General features: G+C 33.4%; 1 protein-coding gene across 2 annotated transcripts in view; it reads right to left on the bottom strand.

Annotated features, from left to right (window-relative positions):
* LOC110020777 (histone acetyltransferase MCC1-like) overlaps positions 1-19,643 on the bottom strand; it is a 31,576-nt gene extending 11,933 nt beyond the window's left edge. Inside the window, exon 1 of one of the 2 annotated variants that reach the window (XM_020718997.1) lies at positions 19,411-19,643. The gene's annotated coding sequence lies outside the window, so the exon portion shown is untranslated. The remainder of the gene's footprint in view (positions 1-19,410) is intronic. The other variant, XM_020718995.1, reaches the window with a different exon arrangement.
* Between the last annotated feature and the right edge of the window lie 227 nt (positions 19,644-19,870).

Genomic DNA, 19,870 nt, shown 5'->3' with positions numbered 1-19,870 from the left:
CGTATTGAATAAAAAAATAAAACTGTGTGAATTTGAAATTGTAGCTCTGAGGAGTGTAGTGTTATCCTTCAATAAAAACCCACGTAGCTTCACCATCCACTATGCCATATGAGAGAAATTATTCGGGAAAGTGTTATGTGATCTTGGGGTCAACATCAACCTTATGTCTCTACCTTTAAGAGACGAGACTTAGAAGAAATTCAGCCTACTATAGTAACCTACAGTTAGTTGACCGCTCTCTTACCTATTATAAGGGGGTGACAGAGTACGTTTTGGTTAAGGTTAATAAATTTATCTTCCCTGCTGATTTCGTCTTCTTCGATATGACGAAAGATAAGAAGATCTAGATTATCTTAGGTAAACATTTTCTAGTTACATAAAGAGCTATGATAGATATTCAAAAAAGAGAATTGACAATGAGAATCAATGCTCATGAGGTTATTTTAATGTTTTGAAATCAACTAAGTTTTCCCAAAACCCCAACATTGATTCATGCTTTCAGTAAGATGTGTTGGATGGAATGATTAGAATCAAATTAGAAGAGACCGTGGAGATTGACCCAGTGGAGTGTGATTGAAGATAATAGTAAACACCTTAAGAAGGAATCTGCTCTACTGTTAAAAGAGATCCCTAGAGTGATTTGGGATAGCTTTGAGATTTTAAACACCTTAGATGATGTTTAACCATTAGTACCTTCTATGGTTGAGGCCCCAGACTTGGAACTTAAGATTCTCCCTAAACATTTAAATTATGCATTCTTAGGATAATCTTCTACTTTGTCTGTAATTATTTTTGTTGGATTGAGTAAACATTAAGAGACAATTAATGTGAGTATTGAGGGCTTCAAGAAAAGCTTTTGGGTGGATTATTATAGATATCGATGGTATTAGCTCTTCCTTGTGCATAGATATAATATTAATGGAGGAAGATCATGAACCCAATGCTGACCCTCAGATAAGGCTAAACCCAATAATGAAATAGCTAGTGAAAAATGAGAGATTGAGGCGGTTAAATGTGGGAATTATCTACCCAAATCCATATAGTACACGGGTTAACCAGATACATAGTGTACCCAAGAAGGGGGTGTGGTTGTAATGGAGAATGAAAATAATGAACTTATATCCACTAGGAGTGTCATACGTTAGAGGATCTATATAAACCAAAGGAAGTTGAATAAAACAACTAGAAAGAGCCATATTCCATTCCATTCCTTGACCAAATACTTGATAGATTGACAAGACACCTTTATTTTTGCATCCTATATGGTTATTTGGGTTACCACCAAATTCTTATTGCACCAAAAGATCGAGATAAAACAACTTTCACCAACCCCTATGGAACATATGTCTTTAGAAAGATGCCAAGATATTATGTTGTCTTTCTTTTTAGACTTGATCGAAAAAGGGATTGAGGTGTTTATGGACAACATTTTTGTATTTGACATATCCTTTAATTCATGTCTTAATCATCTTTCAAAATTTTTGCAAAGACGTGAAGAGACTTGGTACTAAATTAGAAGAAATGTCAATTCATGGTGATGGAACGCTAAATTTAAAATTCAATTGATAGAAAAACTAACCCCACCAACTTCGGCTAGAAGGATCAAGAGTTTTTTAGGGAACGCAAAATTATATTGTAGGTATATTAAGGAATTTTGTAAAATTTCAAAGCATTAGTGTCATTTCTTAGGAAAAGATATGCTCTTTATGTTTTATTAACATTGCCCAGCAGCCTTTGAACTTTTAAGGAAAAAATTATTCACTACACTTGTTATAGTTTCACTTGATTGGGAATTTTTATTTGAACTCATGTGTGATGTCAGTGATTATGCAGTTTGGGTTGTGTTAGGACAGAGAAATGATTGGATTTTTTATGTGATATACTATGCGAGTAGGACTCTTAATGAAGCAAAAGTGAATTACACCACTACTAAAAACGGGTTACTTGTTAGAGTATTTATATTTGATAAACTTAGATTTTACCTTATAGGCACAAAAGTCAAAGTCAATACTGACCAATCTGATATCAAATATCTTATAACTAAAATGGATGACAAGTTACATTTGATCTGTTCGATACTTCTATTACAAAAATTTGATATAGAAATAGTGGACAAGAAGAGAGCTAGAAACCAAGTAGCTGATCATTTATCTGGGTTAGAGCAGAAAATTCTTTGGATTGGTTTGAAAAAATTAATGAAAATTTTCCTAATGAATAACTTATTTCAATTTCTGAACATAATATTCCATGTTATGTTAATATAGTGAACTTTATTATAAGTGAAATTATTCTTTTTGACATGTGATATCACCGAAAGAAAAAGTTTGTGTCTGATATCGATTCTATTTTTGGGATGAATCATATCTCTTTGTAGGTGTAAGAATCAGATAACTAGGAAATATATTGTTTTAGAGGAGAGCGAAATTATTAGATCATGTCATGATTTAGAATTCAGAGGGCATTTTAGAGGATTCAAAATTGCATCTATAATTTTGTAATTTGGATTTTTGGAAGAGAGATTAGATGCCCATAAATTATATTTAAGAAATCGAATTACTAAACGTTCGAGAAATAAATTTTATGGGACCATTTGAGCATCATCAAGAAACCCATACATTTTATTAATAGTAAACTATGTCTCGAAATGGATTGAAGAGGTGAGTTTACCCAAGTGTGATTCCCATAGTGTTCGGTAATTTTTTAAGAAATTTATTTTTAACAGGTTTGGAACACCCAAAGTAATAATTAGTGACCGATGAAGATAAGTTTGTAATAGAAGAATTGAGACAGAATACTTAATTTTTATCATCCTCAAATTACTAATCTTGGAGAAGTTTCTAAGAGATTAAAAGAATTCTAGAGAAAGCTGTGAACCTTAGTATGAGAGGCAGTTCCCTTAGGCTATATGATGCATTATGAGCTTATAGGGTTGCCTTTAAGACACCTATGGGTATGTCACCCTATAAGTAGATTTTTTTTAAAATTCTATCATTTGTTTGTAGAACTTAAACATAAAGCTTATTGGGTATTTAAGAAATTTAACTTTAATTTCAAATACTTGACACATAAAAGATTATCATAGTTGAATGAATTTGGAAAAATTAGAATGGAAGCTTATAAAAATGTCAAAATTTATAAGAAACATATGAAGAAGTAACATACTTAGAAGCTAATTAGAAAAGAATTTACATATTGACATGAGGTTTTGCTATATATATATATATATATATATATCAATTAAAATTATTTCCAAGAAAATTAAAAGCCAGGTGGTCTGGCTCAATTACTGTAATAAGAGTTTACCCATTTAGAGTTGTAGATAATAAGAATAATAAAAATGATTGTATTTTCAAAGTTAATGAAAATAGATTAAAGCCCTATTTAGGATGAGATAGGAGAGGTCTTAGTGAAACCATTAATTTGGTTCATCCTAATTAAAGAACTTACATTGTCTAAATAAGGACTTTAAATCGAATGCTACTTGGGAGGTAACTCGAGCGTTATTTTGTGTGTTGATTGTATATTTGTTTTGTAGTTGTTATAGGTTAACTTTTGTTTGATGTTTTTGAGTGTTTATGTGTTTGATATGCTTTATTTATTATTAGAAAGCTTTAGGTGTGATTGGTGTGTTTTAAGGGTTTTATAATACAAAATGCATGTTTTTTTCCGGTCCTTAGCGCCCACCCCGGCGCCACCTCTGGATCATCAGTGTCGCCTTGCTCAAGCTGGCGCGTAGGCTCTTCCCCGTTGAGTAGCACCCCAGCGCCACTCAAATTCCAGATCTCGTTCTATATTACGCGTGAGCTTCTCGTGAACACTCCCATTCGCCATTTCCGTTGCCCTAGCCAAAAGAAGAGACGAGGAAGAAAAGAGGAGAAGAATGCTAGAGGAGATCCTAGGGTTTCCTAAGGCTCATAGGTGAGATTTTCTTTACATTTTTCTTGCTCTTTTCAAATCTTTTGTTAATCCCCTCCATTTGTCTTCTTCTCCTTCTTTGACCTTTAAATTTATGACTCCTAAGACTAAAGGAGTGAGGTGAGACACATCTTTTGATAACAAAAAATTTGTTAATATTGAAGCTGCAAATCGATACAACAATTTCTTATTGTCAAAGAAGCTGATCCCTAAAAGAGCTTTCTTGAGACTCGAGGATAGGGTTGAGGGTTTGATCGTAAAAAAGAAGTGGGAGAAATTATGTTGTTGCACCTCACCCGTTGTTGTATCTGTTGTTCGCGAGTTCTTTGCCAACGCTAAAGAACAAGCGGATGATAAAATTTTCGCGAGCGGGAAACAAGAAGCCTTTGACCCCACCACCATCAATTCGATCTTTGGCCCACCTGATAATTCTAGGTGGGATCGTTTGAATTTCATAGTTAACAAACCAAAATACAATGAGATTATCAATTTTCTCACCGATTCTAATGCTCATAGAAAAATTAGGGATGCAGAAATTGATAATTTCCCTTGCTCGGCTATGAACATGGATTTAAAAGCATGGCACTATTCATATCCGCTACTCATGCCTTCGACCAATATTAGCGAGGTTACTAAAGACCTTGTTATCCTAAACTTCTGCATTCAAAAAGAAAAATCTATTGATATAGGTTGTGATTCATATTTTATTCAATATATCATTGGGGGGCAGACCACTATAGGATTAGGAATCACTATGTTATTTATGCATTGTGTGTTAAGGCTGGAACCATGGGAGAAAATTGGGAGGAGCAATTACATTCTACGAAGCCTATAACAAAGTCCATATCTTCTTAAAATTTCCACATTTGAGAGAGTTGAGAGTTCCACCAGACCTACCCCTTCTCAATTCAAAATGACATAACTAATTTTTTTTAATTATAATAATTTGTGAATGAAAATTAAAAGGTGATTAAGAATTTTAGAATAGTGAAGAAGAGACGTTCAAAATAAAAATAAGCTTGATCAGATATAATAACTCTCAAAAGAAAAGAAAAAAGAGTTGACTTTATGTATAAAAGAAAGAAAATTTAAGAGTCTCTTGAGAAGAAGTTTGAGCTTAAGCATAAAATCAAAAATTGATGCCCTAACCTTTTTTTGTTACATAAAACTTAGAAGCTTTCTTAATTGGATTCTCAAATGTCAAATTCAAAAAGAAGGTAATGAATTAGCATTTTTTATTGATAAATTAAGCGTCTTAAATATACCTTTAATAAAAGAATTTATTTTAGTCAAACAACATTAAGTGATATAAAGTTCTCTAAGCTAAAGAGGTGGATTAATTTAAATACTACTAGGTTACTCTAAATTAATAAGAGTTCAAGCCCTTAATAATCTTTGCACACTGTTACTTAACTTTGTGATGTTGTTCAAGATCAAGGAAACTCTAAGGAGAGTGCTATTAATAATTTTTAAAAGTTTAACTTTTTCATATTGAATTACTTGAGGGCAAGTAATGTGCAAGTTTGAGGGAATTTAATGTGAAGTAAAAGTGTAGTGTAATGTGATGTGAATTATATATTTTATTTCCTATTAATGCTGGAAGGTAGATTTATTATGTTAGTAGGAAATAGGTGTAGAGGTAGCTCAAGGGAGAAAATTGAAGAAGATATGGCCGTCACCTGAACCAACGTCCAGGAGTCAAGAACCAGTGCACAGAGAGGATGAAATGAGTTAAAATACAAAGAGCATGGAAAGTGGGTGAAAGGTGTCTAGTGCCAAGGCGCCAGGTTTTTGGCGTCGAAATGACCTAATTTTGCTTCTTCATCCCGAGAGCCCGACAGCTCAACGCCAGAAGCTTAGTGCCCATGTGCTAGAACCCACTGCCCAGGACCCAAGACCTAGAGCCTCTGAGCCAGGATCCAGTGCTCAAATGGCCGTATGCGCCGATGTTTTCGAAGGAAAGGAGAAGTCAAGGTGTTTATTTGAAGAACCTGACTACTATGAGAGGAAAATAGAGATAATTTAGGGGAAGATTTGTGAGTGGTTAGTGAGTGCTTAATTGTATTGTGAGTGAAGGAGAGTGAAGGTTTTGTATGCGAGTCGAAGTAAATCAAAGTGGAGTTTCATTGTAAGAAGAAGAATCAAAGCGGTGCAAAAGGAGATTTAATCCTGATTTATTGCATTTTGTTTGTGTAAACTCTTACTTCGAATTTCAATGAAGTTTTCTTTATTGCTTTTATCATATTTAGCAGTTAAAGTGTTGTTTATACTCGTGTTTTGGACATGAGATGATTAATATTTTTTTCATGAGATTTCTCTAGATTAATTGAAAATTTGATGAAAGATGATGTGCTAACATTTCTGAATTTCATTTACTTCTAAACTGGTCATTTAGAAAATTAATATCACTTGTAATTTATGATCTCTAACCAATGACTAAAAGAATGAGTAGGTGATGTATTGTTAATTTTGCACTTGCTGCTATATGTATTTTTGAATTTTATATGATGATACTGCTATATGTATTTTTGAATTTTATATAATGATACTGCACTAGAAATACTTTTTTTTGTTTTTGTTGGTCGTAGTAAGAAAGAAAAAGAGCACGAATCGAATAGTAGGTGTTTGGCCACTGGAGCTTAGATGACAGAAGCCTCCCAACACAAGTTGTTACCCGAGAGACTGACGCCTACATGAGAAGTTGGAGCCTAAACGCCAGCCAATAGGCGCTTAGGCGCCCAATACAAGCTCCTACCCGAGAAGCTGGCGCCTCCTAACCAAGAAGCTGGCGCCCTAAATTGAAACTGGCAGTTAGTGCAGTTCGGACTTTGAGGAGAATGTGAAGAAATATATAAACTTTGATGTCGAAGTGAAGAGTGCTCTTTGATTACATTTTCTTTTATTATTTTTTTGAAAAGGGAATTGAATGAGAAATCCAAGCAAGATCAACAAGTTGAGAGAAGTGAGAATTTGAGAGATTTTTTTTGAATGCTTGTAATCTGTGATTGAATGCTTGTAATCTCAACTTCTCAGGATTGAAGGAAGGGAGATAAGTTCTGAAGTTTTATTTTGTAATTGTTTTCATTTTCTTTGTAAGACTTCTTTCTCTTTCAATCAATTAATCAAGTTAGTGTGTTCAAGCATGCATAGTAAGTAAACAATCTCTTCTTTCTTGGAATGGCAGGATAAGAAAGATGAATGTGTTCTTTATAGATTCGTGTTCACTAATAATGGATAATGATTAATTTGTTGCACTTCATTTACATTTCATTTTGGCCAAGTAGGGTGTTAATATTGTAGTGAGTTACCAATTTCGGAAGAGACGATAATAGAATCGATAGAGTTAATCACATTAATTTGATAGGATACGAATATATATAATAAATTAATGTAAATTATAAGGAGATATTTGAGCATGAGTTAAGGGTTGGTAGTAGGGAACTAATCTGATTTTTAGCCACTTTTGTTTATTCCACTGGAAGAGGGTAAAGAAAGTTTTTGCTCCTGTTTGGCACCCATATATTCAGTTAACTTTCTCATTCATTAACTTATTGAACCATTTTAAGGGAGAACTTCTAAAATACTTGAAGAACCTTTTGCTTTCTTTGTTGACAACTTGGAATTTTCTTTTAGGACTTAAATTAAATCACCATTTTAGGCTAGAATCAACAATTATAGGCTAAAACTTTTTTTAATTAGATTTATCTCGTTCCCTATGGGATCGACAACCGGACTCTAACCCTGGTACTATTGATACGCCACGTATACTTGCGTGAGTCGCCTAGTGTAACCAAGTTGAATAGACATATTAGCAGTGAGAGCCTGTAACATAAATAGAAGACTAAAGGATTCCTAGAAAACCTTACATAGTTAAGTCCTCTTAATTATAATACAAGTTTTCAACGCTTCTGATAACCTCGACGGAGGCTAAGAAGGATTTGTCTCAGGTTGTCAACAATAATATGAGGAACTCATTGGAAGAATATTAAGGATTCACACGATCTGATTCACAGGAGAATGAAATTTTTATCTAATCAGAAGAACTCAAAAAACATTGACAGTTTTTCATTATTAAGAATTAGACACTTTACAAAATAAAAAAATTTGAACACTTCTGACTAGACTTAAGGTTTAGTAACTTAAAACTTTAACCAAATTGTAGATTTAACCGGATCCTTATGGGATCGATTCACGAATTGAAATTTATATGTTATTTAAGCGACACGTGCACTTGCGTAGCTACCCCGTGCTTCACATCAATGTGGACCAATCAGTCTTCAATCTCTAGATTTAACTGACTTCATTATTTATTTGATTGAATTATATTTTGGAAAGTGCTTCTCTAAAGTCATTCCAAAGGATTAGGTGATTTCCTTTTACTCTTGGGAAATTTGTCCTATTTCCGAGTTATATATATATATATATATATTCCTTATTTGAAAAAAATCCCAATGGCTAATATATTAAAGAGAAAAGATACAGATATATTGTATGAGTGGGCCCAAAAATAGACACCCAACCCACACAGTACAACACACAAAAAAGTCAAAAATTGTACATATAAAGATCAAAAAAGCCCAAAATCGTCAGGGAGGGTCATCCCAATTTAGTTCTGCCTCTGCCTCTTATTCTCGGAAGGGATCCAGCTAACAAATTGGTAAGGCGAGTACCGTTACCCGAAGTAATCAAAGTATCATTCATAAAACTCCTGAGCTCGAGTAGATCTTCATTCTTTTTCTTCCTTCTAGAAGTTTAAACCTGTCATTCTTCATCTGAAGAATCAGTCTGATGAGGTGGTATAGTTGTAGCTGAAGGATTACCAATTATAGTACCCACAATAGGTTCTAGTATGTGAAGTAGAAAGTTGCCTCTACACCGTATACTTCCTTAAGATAGGGAGCTGTGAGGTTCTCCTGATTATCAGTCTGAACAATATCCTTTGTAGGTAATAGTCCTTCAGTATCGTTTTTTATGGGGTTTGAAGGTGTCAACATCACATCAATCGCAGTAACAGTAACAGTAACAGCAGTGTTAGGGGGGTCCACAGGGGCAACAGACACCTCCTGTCTGGTAATATCTTTCTCGGATGGAACTAAAATATCCAGAGCAGTGGGGTTAGACTCATCCTTATCCACTTGAACCTTAGATTTCAAATTATGATGGCGCTTGTGGCATTTATCAAGGATATGCCCAAACATCTTACAGTGAGTACAATATGGAGGGTTGTGTTTCATGACGATTTGTTGTCAATATCCATTATGAGTTGTGTCCAGCCAGACTTTAGAAACATCATGTAAAGTAATATTCATTTCCACAAGTATTCTGGCCTCAGAAGATCTGATTAGATTGAAAGTAGGTAAATCTAGCTTCATAAGGTCCCCAAGGATTGCCTCAATGGAGTAGAGAACCTGATGATAAAAAAGTGCAGCTTGAGACCAGGTAAACTAAACCATACTGATACAGTTGGAGTTCATGATTTGGGTCAAAATCAAGAGAATCAAGATTTGGGTCAAAATCAAGAGACCACTTGAGTAACTTCATTGATTTGTCTGCGATATTAAGATATTTCTTAGAGAAAATCATAGTGTAGTCTTCAGCTACGGCTAGTTGAATCAACACATGTCTCCCATCAAAGAATCTCATTTTTCACTTGTCTACTAGTTTGAGATCATCAACCCTCTTTCTAATAACTTCCATAGGTGGATGCCCCCACTGAGATTTTTCAATAAAAACAAACTTGAATTTTTCTGTAGGTTGAAATTTCTTAGTCAAAGTAAAAGATTATTATTTTTTCACCTTTCATGCTTCTCTTCTTAACAAAAGAGCAATCATCTGTATCATCGCGACAATCCTTATAGCTTGAGGGGAAGACAACTGTGGACTCCACCTGAAAGTTACCCACCATGTGGGCAAAGGAGACTTTGTACAGTTCAACCAAAGAAAAAGGAAGCGCCATCAGAGTATGGGGATTAATTGGGTTCACCTGCTACGAGACGAAACGAAGCTATCGGCAGGGAGAGAAGCAGTGTCGAAACAGAAGAGTACAGGGGAACTTTCTGTTGGGCAGGACGACAGAAGTGTCGTCGAGCAATGAATGTGACGAGGACAGCGTGCTAAGTAGACGCGGCGTGCGAAGTAGTCGGCGTCAAAATTGACAGACACGAACGTGCGAAGCAGTCGGCATCGAAACAGAGCGCGAGTCGACGATGACAAAGAAGACGCAGAAGACGAAGCCAGAGAAATTGCAGTGAGGAAAGGAACGAAAACTCATGAGAATTATCGTAGCAGTTGCTAGGGTTTGCCATGAGTCGAAACCCTAGCAGAGCTGATACAGAAGAAGACGAGGCCATGGCCATTATCTATATCTATATATATAATATATAATAAGTAATATACACATTGAAGAAGTTAAAAAAGCATAAATGCAATGAAGTAAAACAAAAATAAGAAAAATGGTTCCAAGAGCATTACCCTTTTAGACTTTTTCTTGTTGCTTGGCTTCACTCCTTTGTAACTTGTCTTCCCTTGGACAAACTATTTTCTTGAAGATAATTTTGGGAGAACATTCTTTGGAGCAATATTTTTGGCCAAATACAGGTGGACAAGTGGGTAAGGCTGAGTGGAGGAGGCTGAGTGGAGGAGGTTAAGTTGAGGAGGCCAAGTACGGGTGGCTGAATGGATGAGTTCCACCATTCTCCCAGACGAGTTCTTTATTGTATTATATTTTGCTAGTTACCTCTCTATGGCTCAATTCTTGCGCTGATATTTATCTTGTTTGTGGCATGATTTCACACTCACCGTACCTTTTAAGGTGTTGTAACCAAAATTGTATAGAGCATAAAAATAGAGTTGTGTTAACTTTTCTACTAATTGTCCCCCGACAGAGAAAAAATGTCCATTTTACATTCACTCTTCCCCTTTATATAGAGGCATTTTATTATAAAATAAAAAATTTAATAGGCATTTTATTATAAAATATAAAATGTAATAATTACATTTCGAGGATAATGTGTCAGAGATGACATATTTTATATTTATTATTCGTGCACTTTGTCTGGTCACAATTCTTCTAAGTCGAGTGAAGAGGGCCAGGGGAGAGTGTCAATTCAAGAGGACGGATTGGAGAGAGGCAAGTGGAGAGAGTCAACTAAGAAGGGCTGATTGGAGACCCCACGTGGCAAGTGGATGAAATCAAGAGCTTTTCTGGACAATCTCAATGCCTTAGCGAAAAAGGATTTTTGTCATCTATATATATACATACATACATATTTATATATTCACTCGCGTACCCCGGCTTGTTGGTTGGCATCCATGGTATACGACCCCTCAGATCAGGGGTTTGAATCCCCTCTGGCACAATTGGGCTTAAGGAGTTGGTACTCGAATTATTAGGCACATTAGAGTTGGTTGGAGGCTCGTATAATAGCCTCTAGCCATTCATTTTTAATATATGTGTGTGTGTGTGTGTGTGTGTGTGTGTATTCACATAACTAAAGGGATTGGGCTCCACCATGCTAGTCAGACCAATCAGCATTCTCCTAAGTGAATGTATTCCTCTACCCACTTTTGATTAATATACCTAAGTAGAGTGGAGTTCAATCTCATTTATTATGAAAATGTGCTCGTAAAATTACCAGTAAGCTTTTTTAATTATATATGAGTGGTTTTGGGTTACACTTTCAAAAAGCACGATTCATAAAATATAGTTTAAGCTAAAAGTATAATAATTCTATAATTGATTTCTAATCATTCCAATAATGTAAATTTTATTCACTGATAGATCCATGATGGTGATAAACAAAATCTATTCCCCCACTCATTTAATGCTCTATATTATATCATGTAAATATGTGTTGATAATGATTTTAAGCTATCAACAAAAGTCAGTGTATATATCACATCTCTAAGGTACAGGTTTGCTTTAAATATATAAATCCATATAAAATCTTTCAGCAATTATTTTATTTAAAAATGAAAATATAAACTATTTTGAAGTATTCATTCATCATAGTATGAACAAATCAGAAACCATGTCATATCATATCTTGTCCATTTCATTAAAAAAAAATACAAATCTCACATGAGCACAACAACAACAAAAAGCCTTTATTTTGATTTAATGAAGTGTCACATGAGCACAACAAATCCAACAAATCTCACATGAGCACAACAACAACAACAACAACAATAACAAGCACAACAACTAAGTGGCGTCGACTAAATGAATCTTTTTTCTCCATTGTGTCCTATTAAGTGTCATATTTCGATTTAATTCTAATAGATTAAGATCATTTTTATACAATATGCCCAAGTCTTTTTAGGTCTACATGTGTCTTTCTTAACATAAGTTGAATTTAAAACATTTATTCTCCCAATAGGATGATCAAATGGCCGATGTTTAATGTGATCAAACCATCTAAGACGACTCTCTAATCTAGTCTGCCACCAGAGCTACACCAACCCTTTCATAGATAGGCTCGTTTTGCATTTTGTCTCTAAGTGTCAAGCCACTCATCCACCTAAGCATTCTCATCTCAGCAACACTCAACTTCATTTTACTCTTCACTTTTAAAGGCCAACATTCTACGCCATAAAACATTGCAGGTCTCAGAAACATTTTATAAAATTTCCCTTTAAGTCTAGACAGTACTTTTCTATCACGCAATAGGCCCGATGCATTTCTCCACTTCAACCAACCAACTTGAATCTACTAATAAAATCCTCATCCATATCACCATCACTTTGAACAATAGATCAGAAATATCTAAAAAATTCTCACCTTTAAATGATTTGATCACCCATAGTTACAACTCTGCTACTTGAGCTACTACTACTAAAATTATAATCCATGTATTTAGTTTTAAACCTACTAAAATTGCATCTAAGGTATTTTAATAACATCATCATTTTTAAAACCCACGAGCAGGCAATCATTACGAATGAGTGTATTAATGAGCCCAGTAATACTATAAAGGAATGAATTCCATCAAACAACATGCATAGAAACTATTTTAAATAAATTATTTCATTTAAACACTTTATATCATTCAATATCTTTTCTATTACAAGCCTTGGCTAAGATAAATAATTTAAACATGAAAAAAAGCCTATAACATTCATTTCAACATGATCGATAGTTTAAGAGAAAAGTTAACTCTTACATAAGTAAGAATAACATTTAATTGGCTAAAATCAACATCATGATGCATTTGATTTAGAGATAATGATATTATCACAATAATTTAGAACTAAGAATACCCACCTAATCTCAAATGACTTATTTTTTACTTTTAGTCCTTATCTCTGTCCCTTTAATGAAATCTCTATAATTATACCTATAAAATACCCTTCTTAATTAAGTTACTCCCATCATCTTAATTCTAATCCTAGTGTATACAAATCATTCTTCTTTAGGTTAACTTAAGTTAACCTTGAAATTTGGTATGCTTTAGAATAATTAAAGAGGCATTTGCATACATAGCACACAATTCTTATGTATTTACATATCTCACACTTGAACTTTCATATTTGTACACATAGCACTTAAAACATTAATATCACATCAAAAACAGTACTGCTGCCACTTTTTAAAAGTGAACTACACCCTTACATTGAAGCACCAAAGTGCTATGCATGTAAATATGAAAGTTTAGGTGTAAGAAATGTAAATAAATAAGGATTGTACGCTAGGTATGTATATTCCCCATAATTAAATTACAAAATTAATTTATCTTTTCCCATTTTTAACCTAGATTAAAAATAATAAAATCAATATTTTAATCAAGTCATCGAATATAAATTGTTATAAACTTCCCTCAAATCCATAAAACCATAATATTTTAAACTCTCAAAATAAATAGCTAATTTTCGAATTCATTCACATAACTTAGATAGTCTTCTCCCCTTTTTCAAACTTTCCTCCTTCCTCATTTTCTTTCTACCAAAATCCTAAAAATTTAATTCAAAAATTAATAAATGTATGTAAGGTTTAAGCTAAGTACATTAATAAAAAATTTTAATTTGACGCTCAGGCCTTAACTTAGTTGGAAAGGAGGAAGAAAATAAATAATTAGATATTTTTTCCTCTAAATTATTTATAAATTAAAAACTTCACTAAAGCACCAAGCACTATAGCAAATTCACTGGCTCTTTCATTTGTATACTCCTGCTCTTGACATCTATTGCTTTCCTGTATCTATCATTCACTCACTCAATCTCGATGGTTGGCTCACTTACTCCCGCCATCGATTTCCCTTCCTTTCTTTCCCCCCTTATTGCTCACTCACTCTCCCGTCTCTATTTATGCTCCACTTGTTCCGCTTATCTCCCATTTGACCTTTTTCCCATGACTCTTCCATTTTTGGCCATGTACACAGCAGAATTGGCTCATCGATTCAATTGAAACTGGCCTATTGAATCAATTTAAAATTGATTTGATGTATTAAAAAAGAGAGTGACATCAACTTAGATGCAAGTATGATGAGCCACAAAATAACTGCAAAAGAGATCAATAACAATAAAAAAGTACACTAAAATTTACATGATTTATTTTAAGCCTACATCAACTATTGTGATAGATTAAATAATTCATTAAACATCACAGAAGGTACATGAATAATTAAACTTCATTAAAAATTGAATAAATAGACAAAAAATACCACTTTGTTTAGCTAAGAGAAAAAATAGTCAAGTGAAGGCTATATGTGAAGAAGGAAATGTCTTTGCTCAAATTACTCTCCTCCTTTCTATTATGAAATTTCAAATGAAAACTATTCATTGTTATGATCAAAATTTTTTTCTCTTGCAAAAAACAAAAAATGGCAACACTTAATTTTTCTTAAAAAAAGCTAAGAAAACTTAGCTTACAAACACCCAAAAAATTTTTTAACTTGCTTTCTCGAATGACACCCCCTCCACTCTCTTCCTCTTCCTCTCCTCTTTTTGTTGGTTCTTGTTGTGAGATAAGTTAACATAATGCAACACTCTTTATACAATATTTAGACATAGTAGGGAATAAGCCTGAATCTAATGTAGATTGAGTTTGATAGCCACTTTTAAGAAAAACTGAGTGTGAAAGAATTAAACTTGAGTGAGGTTAGCACAACCATGAAAAATAGAATATGAATTTAATCATGTACACATCATCTTTGAAAATCAAGTGTGAATGAATTTTAATTTAGTAAACATAGATCTTGAAAAATCAAGATAAAATCTTATCCACAGTAATTAATGAATTCAAATCCAAAATTTAACATATGCAGGATTGTGTAACTAGAGCCATTTAGGTATTAAGCACTAAAAACATATGATACCTTAAAATGCATTCAATGAAGTAATACGCAGGTTCTTAGAAGATGTTTAAGTCCTTCAAATTTACAAAGGTTCATTAGCTATCATGAAAAATAAATAAGTTGGTGAGTTATATGTACTACATAATGCAACTTTGAATAGGGGTTGCTTTAATTTCATCTTCATGGTTCTAGATCAATTTAGCACAAGGGGATATGGATGAGAGAAAGTCTTCTTAGTTGTAGGTCAACTCGAATCGTTAACAAGCTCATGGAGTTGCGTGCTTGAGCCCAAGCTCAAATTATAGCTCAATTATTAAGCAAACTTAAGTTCAAGCTTAACGACGATCGGTTCATTGGCTTGCGAGCCAACTCAACTAATTCTTATTTAGAGAACTTAATACTATGCATTCAAATTAAGAAATTTATTTTCATTTTTTTCCTGTTTCACGGACTCCATTATTCTAACACTTCTAGAGAGCAATGAGCTCCCATAATGACATCCCCGTAGATCCCATCAATGTCTACTCCAAAAAGCAACAAGCACCCATTACATTTACAAATGTGTTGTTCTTAGATGCCTTCTCCAGCAAGTAGTCAGCTCCCATCAAGATTACATATTATTCCCATTCATGCATTATCCAACTAGCAATGAGATCCTGTCACGACATCTCAATGGTCTAGTCGATACCTTCTCCGGTGAGCAATGAGCACCTGACCTGACTTCCCCATTTTTAGAGTTCTTGAGCTCATGAGTCCAGCATGATCTCATTGTTATCCCAGCAAACTGAGCTCGAGCTTGACTTGGCTCAAGTTCAAGCCTACCATTTGTTAGGCAAGCCAAGTTCAAGCTTTCTATGACTTTAGCTCAAGTCAACTTGTTTACACCCCTAACTAGAGATGATTAAGTGAATTGATATCATAGTGCACCATTTGTTTTGGTGTTAGGTCATAATATTATCTCATTTAGAGTAAGGAAAAAGCAACTTTAGAAGTACTAAGACTTAGTGGTAGGCAAGTTTATACATTTATTATAATCAATCAATCAAAGTATAAAAAAATGTACTCTAGAGGTCTTTTGCTTATGTTAAGTTCATATGCATCGAAGATTTTTGAGGTAGCACAACACTCTAGAAGCTTGATTTCAAAAGGAATCGTATAAAAAATTCAAAATTTATTTCTATATAATGAAGTCAAGATAATGATTTTGACTAAATAAATTGTTAAGATAATCAAAATATTTAAAATATGTAATTTTTAAGATAAACAATTAACATTTTTTAGATTTATATAATATCAATATATATATATATATATATATAATAACACCATAAATAACACTCAATAGGAATGATCATAAATAACTGGGATTGTTCTATCAATGATGATGTTGTGGTGGTTGTGGGAATTCATTGGAGTTTGGTAGTAGATTACATGTTGTTAAGAAAGATTCGATGCAAGGGTTTAGAAAATAAGATAAAAATAAAGTGGGAATATAAAAAAAGAAAAAGAGAGAAATAAAGAGTGAGAGAAAGGTAGGGAAAAAAGAAAAGAAAAACTATTTTATGTGATCATAAAGTACTATCTCAACAAAGTGAAAAGCAACATTGAGCTACAAATTTTGAGTTGATTCGATATGCATGAGGGTTTTGATGAATTTTAGGTGGGTAATTTATTGTTTTAGTTAAATCTTATTTATTTATATTATCCCGCTATAAGTATTTTCCATTTTATTTGTCTATAAAATTTTAGGGCGGGCTTATCTTTAATGGTGACAATAAATGTACTTGGATTCAAGGAATAATGCCTTCTGATATCTTGTTTATTTCATAAACATGCATATTTTCTCTATAGTCGATCAATTTTCTTACATTTCTCAATGATGTAAGCTCATTTTAGTTTTAACACCTAAATCATGATATTTTCTTGTGTTGTTTGGTCTCCTTTATTTCTACTTTCTATATTCAACTATTTATAATATTCACTTATGGTAGGTGATTCAACAGGAAAGTTAAGTATTTTCCTTAACACAAGTACAAATATGATAAAAAAAAATTAATAACAAAATAAGCAAGTGCCACAAAAAGAAACCAAAAATTATGTGGTTTGGACGAATCAATTGCCTACATTCACGAGAGAGATAATGGATCCAAGAACAAGAAGCATCACGAGTTTGTAAATAAAATAAGCAAAAATAGCACTCTTCCCCAAAAACAAACACATCAAATCTCTCAAGCCAAAACTAACAAAAAAATCAAGTGAGAGCATGACAAATGATAAATAAAAAAATTTAAACTATGTCAAAAGATTTAAATGTTCTCAAAAAGAATAGACAAGCTCAAAATAATATGAATATGTAAAGCTCGAGGAGGTAAGTGCCACCATATGCACTTGCCAAAGAGAAGTGGAGGACTAAGAAAATAACTATTATGCGTAAACTCTTATTGTGATTATGAGGAATACTTTTCAAGAGTATTAAATTATAATCATCAAGATAAATTATGATAAAAAATAATGGTTTTTTAGGTTTAATATTGTAATTTTGAAAATTAGGCTAAATAGATTGTTTTAAACAAGTCCAATTAAATTACTTGAGTTTGTAACATGAACAGCTTAAAAACAATATAATCTATACTATAATATATTCTATTTTTATTATTATGCATTCTCTATTTTCTACAATTGGACTAGTAGATGACCCTTAATTCCCCTATTTTCTTGCATTTGCCCTATTTAATTCTAATAGTTGCTTCAAAAATTAAGTTCTTGTGCCTATATTTGACCAACTGATTTCGATTACTTTATACTTTTTTTCTTAAACTCTTAGTTCTATTTTCACATCATTCTTCATGTTATCATGATATACAAATAACTCATAAGCATAAATAAAGAATTTGCACACATCTATATGACCTCTCAAATCAAATCGAGTTGAGATGTTCACTTCAACTCCTAAGGAATTAAGACAAATCATTATCTAAGAACACCTTAAAAATTACCAAGCCTGAATCCCTCACCAAGTAAGGATAATTGTCCTCCGTCCCTTAGAATGTTAAATTGGATACTCTTAACGATTCCAACTCTTAAAATTGCATGGATCTTCAATGAAAATTAAAGGATTTGTCATTCAAATGGGAGATTGAAGTGCCTATTTAAAAGGGTAATGGCTAATATCCCCCCAATATGACTATAAAGATGGGAACCCATTACTAAATCCCAAAAATGATCTTTTTCTAAATTGCTTCTAAACTCCTCACGAGAGTAATATAACAATCCTATTTGACAAATAAAAGAATAGTTTTTTACAACAATTGTTGCGTGCCTTTATTCTTCATCTCTTGAACTCACCTCTAGGAGTAGCTCTCTTGTCAGTTTCTTTCCCTCTGTCAAATTCTGGCATTAAAAGTGGTAGCGCACAAGATGCAAAAGTCAGCAAACCCATTCAAATACTAGGAAGCTCCAGTCAGGTCCATAATAGGGTAAAGTATATTTTGGGGATGCAACAAGTTAGTCAAATTGAATAATCAATAGAGCTTTTAAGCCTTCTCATTCATAAAACTTAAAAATATCAAACTTTTCAAAACAAAAAAGAGGCAACGGCATGAAGTTATGTATAAAATAACTCTCTAATTACATTGATCTTGAATGAAAATCAATGAAAAATCATATTCCAGAATAAGTGATAAAAAGAACAAGAAACCAAAAGGAAGTTGTATCGATAGGCAAAACTTGATCGGGAAATCCTGATATAAAACTGGTCATGAGATGTAGATATTTCTCTTAACCAATAAGCCGGTTCTATATAAACAACAAAAAAATTTGTTTTCCGTTCATATACGGTAAAAATACTGCCTTGTATTTCTTCAATAAATATCATTTAGGTTATAGGACTATCTTGTTGTATAACAAAAATATCTTGCAGACTCCTGATCCAATTTTTGTCCCCATCCAGACCATCAAACCCATCAGCTAATCTCTCGAGGAAGGGTTTGGAAGACATTTCATCAAAATTCTCATGAATAGATTCAGCTGAACAAGAAATCAACTCTTCATGAACAAAAAAATAGTAATCTCCGAAATTCAGCACAGAATTAACGGAAACCATCTCCAAAATCTCAATAAAAACATACAAAATTGTTGGATAATTGAACAAACAATTGGAACTCAAGCCTTAGATTCACAGATGATGAGGAATCTCAAGAAATACCCTTCCGATCGCGCTCCTTCAGCGGTTGGTTTGGATCGGAGCTTCTCCTCCGCTGCACGAAATCGAGGGATTCAATTATCGATGCAATACTCCGACGGGAAAATGAAATGTGAACTTTTCTACATGGCGAAGCCAAATGGCTGCTGATATTCATTCGTTCAGTTGGTGTTATAGAGTGGTCGAGCAGAACCAAAACAGAGGATCGGCTTCCAACTCCAAGACCTGCACAAGTTGAGTTCATCATCTTGAATCTGGCTCAATGACTCAGAAAATCAATTTGTTGGCTCGGATCGAGATTGGATTGAAATAGACGAGCTAGGCTATAACTCAAAACTTTGGATAAATTTTTTTTTAGCCGATCTCAAGTTATATATGGATCAGCTAGAACGGGTTTTATTATAAAAATTATATATATAATGCTATGTAAGATTGAATATAATGAGTCATGAGCCAATTTCTA

The sequence above is a fragment of the Phalaenopsis equestris genome, unplaced genomic scaffold (assembly GCF_001263595.1).
Source record: "Phalaenopsis equestris unplaced genomic scaffold, ASM126359v1 Scaffold000107, whole genome shotgun sequence".
In the NCBI taxonomy this organism is placed as follows: domain Eukaryota; kingdom Viridiplantae; phylum Streptophyta; class Magnoliopsida; order Asparagales; family Orchidaceae; genus Phalaenopsis; species Phalaenopsis equestris.
The sequence above is the reverse complement of the archived record's forward strand: the minus strand, read 5'-3'. Positions and strand labels throughout refer to the sequence as shown.